Source organism: Nicotiana attenuata, unplaced genomic scaffold (assembly GCF_001879085.1).
Source record: "Nicotiana attenuata strain UT unplaced genomic scaffold, NIATTr2, whole genome shotgun sequence".
In the NCBI taxonomy this organism is placed as follows: Eukaryota; Viridiplantae; Streptophyta; class Magnoliopsida; order Solanales; family Solanaceae; genus Nicotiana; species Nicotiana attenuata.
In genome coordinates, this window is record NW_017671929.1 from 114,498 (window position 1) to 121,851 (window position 7,354).

Genomic DNA, 7,354 nt, shown 5'->3' on the forward strand with positions numbered 1-7,354 from the left:
CCACGACCCTAAAACCCAGAACCCGGTCGTGATGGCGCCTCTCGTGAAGACAAGGCCAGCCGATACAAACCCCAAGTTCAATTAAAAGATATAATGATTCATAATCAAGCCATTAATAAGGATAAATCCCAAAATAAGCAAAATATATCAACTGCAGAAACAAAACACATCCCGACATCGGGGTGTCACAAGTCACGAGCATCTACTAAGGTCGGAATACAACTAAGAGTCTAAAAATGAACTAAATACAGTCTAAGGAAGACAAGAGGGAGAAAAGCAGTGCTGCGAACGTCGGGCAGCTACCTTGCTAACTCCAATGACTCTGCCACTGAGCAATCAACACCCACTACCGGGTTCAAAATAATACCTGAATTTGCACACAAGGTGCAGGGAGTAATGTGAGTACGCCAACTCAGTAAATAATAAAAGTAAATGAAAGCTGAGCAGTAAGAAAACATGTAAGCCACGTCATAACGCTATAGCAAATACAATATCTCTAATACAATACAGAAATCATTTATTTCGTAAATCAAACTCAGTTTCAGTAAAACCTTTTTAAAACAACTTTCAATAGTTTCAACCGAGTGATAAAATAGTGAGTAAAAATGATAGAAATGTAAACAGCCCCTCGGGCAAAACATGTACCATAAACTGCCCCTCGGGCATAATATTAACAGAACCAGCCCCTTGGGCTACCTCACAATCACTCGTAATCAGCCCCTCGGGCATAACATGAATCAAGAACCGCCTCTCGGGCAACATAGATCAAGAACAGCCCCTCGGGCTTCAATATGAAACAACAACAGCCCCTCGGGCTACAACACATCACACACACTGGGTACCCGCGCTCACTGGGGGTGTACAGAGGGGCCCCTTACGGCCCAAGCGCAATATCAAGCCATCTCGTGGCATAATCAAACAGGCTCTCGGCCTCATATCAATCACAAGCCACCTCGTGGCATAATAAATCAGGCCCTCGGCCTCTCATATATCACCAATCGGTACCACATGCTGCGGCGCGCAGCCCGTTCCCATGATAACCTCACAACACAGGCCCTCGGCCTTACTCAGTCAGATCTCACTCAAGCCCCTCGGGCTGACAGTAAAACAAGTACTCAGCTCAAAAATCACTTTATGAAATCAAAGGAGTGAATAAAACCGAGTTATGAAAACAGTGAGAAAATAGCATGACTGAGTGTATACATTAGCCAAAACAGTGAGGTAAAAATAGTAGTAAAAGCCCCTAAGGGTCCAAGCAATCGGCACAAGGCCCAGACACGACATTTAGCCCCAAACACAATAATATTTTCCAAAATATAACAATATTAAATAGTTCTCAAGTAAAATACGCGACTTAATAGTCGTACGAGATGGACCAAGTCACAATCCCCAACGGTGCACGACCCCACGCTCGTCATCTAGCGTGTGCGTTACCTCAAAGTAGCACAACGATGTGAAATTCGGGGTTTCTTACCTCCAAGAGATTACTCTTTGGTTTCCTCAAGAATCCCTCTCAAAAGCTTCAATCCCGTTCAAAATTGGTGAACTTAGACCCAAAATCGCGAAAATGGCCTTTTAAAACATTCTGCCCAGCTGATAAAAATCCTTCTATGCGAACGCGGTCAACACCACGCGTTCGCCAAGCACAAACTTAAGTTGACCAGAAATTCCTCTTTTGCGAACGCGACCACCCATCGCGAACGCGATGCCTCAGCAACTCAACCCTTCGCGGATGCGGCATCACCCTCGCGAACGCGATGACCAACGAGCTCAACCCTTCACGATCACGGGACCTCCTTCGCGATCGCGAAGGCCAACTTCACAGCCTTCCCTCCTTTCCCTTCGTGAACGCGAGGGTCCACTCGCGAATGTGAAGAACCACTGTCTGCAACATCACAATAGATTTTCTGCAATTTTATCCAACTTGAAATGGTCCATTTAACCACCCGAAACTCAGCCGAGGCCCTCGGGACCTCAACCAAACATGCCAACATATCCCATAATCTCATTCAAACTTTTTCCAACCTTCGGAATGCTCAAAACAAGATTAAAACACCAAAATCATATCGGATTCAAGCCTAAGAATTCCAAAAACTTCCAAATTCCGCTTTCGATCAAAAAAGTCTATCAAACCTCGTCCGAATGACCTGAAATTTGCACACACATCCCAAATGACACAACAGACCTACTGCAACTTCCAGAACTCCATTCCAACCCCTATATCAAAATCTCACCTATCAACCGAAAATCGCCAAAATTCTAATTTCGTCAATTCAAGCCTAAATCTACTCCGGGCCTCCGGAACACATTCCGATCACGCTCCTAAGTCCCAAATCACCTAACGGAGCTAACCAAATCATAAAAATTCCAATCCGTGATCATATACTAACCAGTCAAAACTTGGTCAACCTTTCAACTTTTAAAGCTTCAAACTGAGAATTGTTCTTCCAAATCTATTCTGATTATCCTGAAAACCAAAATCGACGATTTACATAAGTCATAATACATAATACGGGGCTTGTAATTCCCGAGAACTAGCAAGCAAAATGCAAAAGCTCAAAACGACCGGTTGGGTCGTTACATGAACTGTGGCCGCTGTTCTCTCTTTCTATATGTAACGACCCGACCGGACGTTTTGAGCATTTACACTTCGCTTGGTTGTTTGAGGGCATGAGTAGCTCCGTATGATGTATTATGACTTATGTGAGTTGTTGATTTTGGTTTCCAGGTTACTCGGAATTGATTTGGAAGGATGATTCTCAACTTGAAGCTTTAAATTTGAAAGGTTTGACCAAGTTTTGACTTATTAGCATTTGAACTCGGATTGGATTTCTATTGGCCCCGTTAGCTCCGTTGGGTGATTTTGGACTAAGGAGTGCGCCCGAATTGTGATTTGAAGGTCCGTGGTAGAATTTGGCTTGAAATGGCGAAAGTTGGAATTTTGGAAAGTTTGACCAGGAGTGAACTTTTTGATATCGGGGTCGTATTCCATTTTTGGAAGTTGGAGCAGGTTCGTAATGTCATATGTGACTTGTGTGCAAAATTTAAGGTCAATCGGACGTGATTTGGTAGGTTTCGACATCGGTTGTGGAAGTTGAAGTTTTAAAGTTCAATGATTCCGAATTGAGGTGTGATTCATCGTTTTGATGTTGTTTTGAGTGATTCAAAGGTTCGATTAAGTTTTTATGGAGTTATATGAATTGTTGGCATATTTGCTTCAGGTCCCGAGGGGCTCAGGTGTGTTCCGGGTGGTTATCGGATCAAGTTTGAAGTTTGGTTCATTGCTGAAGTTGGTCTGTTGCTTGTGTAATCGCACCTGCGAGGATATTTCCGCAGGTGCGATGCCGCAGGTGCGGTGGGAAGGACGCAGGTGCAGTTGTGTGTTGGAATGGGGAAGACCGCAGGTGCGAGGTCTATTCCGCACCTGCGAGGGCGCAGAAGCGGATATGGAGCGCATGTGCATTATTTAAGTGGGTTCTGCAGAAGCGGAAGATTTGTCGCAGAAGCGACGCTGCAGAAGCAGCTATTGTGTCCGCAGATGCGGAAATGCTGGACAGAGTGTTAAATACAAGGGTTTGCGATTTTGGCTTCATTTTTACATTTCCAAGTGCGGATTGGGGCAATTTTGGAGCAATTTTCATCACAAGGATTGGGGTAAGTGTTCTCTACTCGGTCTTGGTTATATTTCATGAATGTATCTTCGATTTTAGCTTTTGGTTGATGAATTGAAAGAGGAAATTTGGGGGTTTTGGCCTAAGGTTTCATAATATGAAATTTTGAGTTTTGAACACCGATTGGGACTCGGATTTGAGTGAAACTAGTATGGTTGGACTCGTAATTGAATGGGTTGTCAAATTTTGTAAGTTTTGTCGAGTTTCGAGGCGTGGGCCCGGGTGTGATTTTTGGTCGGATTTGGGATTTGACTTCGGATTTGATCTTTATCAATTGTAATTGCTTTCTTGGGCTTTATCTGATGTATTTGAGTTGTTTTTGGCTAGTGTTGAGCCATTCAGAGGTCTCTACACGCGTGATGGCATTCTTGGAGCATCGCTAGGCTTGCTCGGCATCGGAATTGACTGGTTTAAGATAAGTAACTCTTCTAAACTTAGTATTGAGGGTATGAAACCCCAAATTATGTGCTATGCGATTGGTGTTAAGGTAACGCACATGCTAGGTGACGGGCGTGTGGGCGTGCATCCTGTGAATTGGGACTCTGTTGTTCCTAGGGCACCGAATAGTGGCCCTATTCTTGTTGATATATGTATTTTCATCATGTGATTAAGTATCCGAGCTGTCAAATCATGCTAGATATCATGCTTAGGCTTTATGCTGTTATTGTTAGGACCCGTAGTGGTCGTTTCTTGCTGTCATCTCATTGAGTTTATTGATATTTCGTACTCAGTCACATTCATGCATTCGTATCATATCTCAGTCTCAGTTGCTACTTATTGATACATCATATCATCGTTCCGGGTCAGTTTTGCATGACATTGTGAGCCCGTGAGTGAGATTGGAGAGATTGATGACTGAGTGAGGCCGAGTGCCTGATTGTGAGATGTTGAGACTATGGCACGTGAGTTGTCCGTGCGGATTCTGATATTGATGTTATAGCACGTGAGTTGTCCGTACAGCACGTGAGTTGTCCGTGCGGATTATAGCGCTTAGGCTGTAGGAGCCCATTCGGAGTCTGCACACCCCCAGTGAGCGCGGTTGATTATATTCAGGGATGGATCTTCCCTTGGTATGGAGATGGATCTTCCCCATGAGGCTGGATTGTCCTGTTCCTAGGTACTGGGTGACTTATAGTCAGTGATGTATATATTCCTGCATGGATCTTCCCTGGGCCGTATGGGCCATATACAGTACCGAGTGGTTGATTATGAGGAGTGGCAGGTGTGATACAGTGAGGATGAGTACTCTGAGAGTGTGAGTACATGATTCATCTCTGAGGTACATGGCATTGGCATGCACATATGGCATACAGGCATAGAGACGCATTTTTCCTCATGTTGTACAGTATCACGTCATTCATGATTTTTTTACATACATTGATATGTGGTTATAAAGAGGTATTTCACACTTGTTATTTGGAAAAGGAAATGAAACATGTCTACCTATTGTGGAAAGGAATTTTCAAGAAAAAGTTACAGTTTTCAAAACATACTCATATTTCTAACGTTTTTGGTAGAGGACTTGGGTTTTCATTGGTATACTTGAAAAGTGGAACTGTTTTTGGAAAACTGTGAAAAGGCTGAGTACCTTACTTATAAGCTATTTCTGTACTTATTTGTTGTACATTGTATGAACTAGTGTTGGTTATTTGTGTTGGACCGGACCTATGTTCCAACTCGTCACTACTTTCAACCTAAGGTTAGGTTTGTTAATTTTTGAGTACATGGAGTCGGTTGTACTCATACTGCACCTCCTGCACATTGCGTGCAGATCCCGGATGCTGAGGTTGCTGCGATCGATGGTTGCTAGATTTGAAGGCGTACTTGCATTCTTGCTGTAGCTGCCTCTTGTTCACAGTAGCCTTAGATTTACAAACTCTGTTTATGTAATTTTCAAACAGAAGATGTATTTTTCTTCATATCTGCTTTGTAAACTCTATTCTTAGAAGCTCATAATTTGTACTACTAGTCCTTGGGAAATATATAAGATATAGATAATTATGTTGTTTAATTGTACTATTAAGTTAATTGGAATTGGATAATTATTAATTGGCTTACCTAGCGGGTTGGGTTAGGTGCCATCACGACTGGTGAATTTTTGGGTCGTGACAGATTGGTATCAGAGCCTTAGGTTCATAGGTTCTACAATTCATGAGCAAGTGTCTAGTAGAGTCTTGCGGATCGGTATGATGACGTCCATATCTATCCTCGAGAGGCCATATGACATTTAGGATATTCTTCCCATCTTTCTTTCCTTATCGTACGATATTGATTCATCTTGAAGCGTAACTCTTTGAATCCCTTCCACGCATTTGTATGCGCATGTGAGCGCTCGGTATCAGCTGTACATCGACGACTCGTGATTCCCTGGATGAGGTGCGAGATGTGATTTCTATGTGTTGAGGATGGGCCAGTCTGGAGGACTTGAGGCTAGGTTTTAACTGTAGCTTGAGCACCAAGGTGTTGATTGTGTGAGCACGTGCTTTTGGATTTATATGTCCGGTAGTGTCCCTATTCGTAGAATTTGTGGCTGGATGGCTACGTGATGTGTATGATGTGACTGCGAGATGTGTTCATGTGGTGGAATGTAACGAGAAGGGTCTACTTGAAGTGTAGAGAGAACAATTTGGTGCTTGATTTCCATCTTGATTTGATGTATAGTCCGAGTTATGGGTGTGTTGAAGGGTCTCTCCATGTTGATTAGTTGAGGATTGAAGTAGATTTCATGTCGTGATATGAGTTTAGACCCAGGAAGAGTAAGTGATTGCGTAATCTTTATGACTGTGAAAGGGTATAGAGAGAGGTCAGTTTGAGGAAAGTAGGTGGGCTAGCTCCTGCGGGGTATCCTAAGGTTTGTGTTATCCCTATGATTGTTTGTTGGGAGTTCTCTTTTATCAGTGGAATATGTGTTGCAATTTGAGTTTGGATCGCTTATGAGAGTGGGCTTGACCGTTACGAGGATGAATACGAGATTTGCAAATGATTGAGGTATTATATGGTTTGTGTTGTATGAACTATGGAGGATTTAGTTGAATCTCACTGCAATATTATGGCTGTAATAAAGTATGGGCATTGGGAGTTATGGTGTGTTTTAATCTATGGCTTTGAGCCAAGTGGGGGAGTCCGCTATTGATAAGTTGATTTCACGGTTATGTGTTGTATTGGTTTCGGTTGAGGTATATTTGTGAATGAGTTATGTTCTGCAGAGGGTGAGATCGAGGATGACTTGAGTAAAGGAATTTCTGGGTACGAGTTGTATTTGGCTTTATGAGTATATGAGGATCACAGAACGATTTGAGTCGTTATTGGTGAAGGATGTAATGTGCATGGAGCAGGAATTTATTTGATTGTATTAAGGTGGAGTTACTTCCTTGGGTGTTGGAGTTCTAATGGGGCACAGGTCGTTCAGTCCGTTTGGTCAGTCTAATTGAGATTTGAGCAGAGTGGATGACTCTCGAGAATGGTCCCAATGAATTCAAGATTTATACGTGGCAATTAAGAATCTTCAGGATGTGTATTTGGCTAGAAACTGAGATTTATATTGAAGGATGTCAGGACTTGTGGCATTTCTATATCATTATGGATTCTACATATCAGCATCAGGAAGGCGAACGTAATGGCTTAGATTCACAGAAGGTCTCTTCAGAGCGGGTATCTCGGTTGTGGTACTTTTAGGGGTGCTT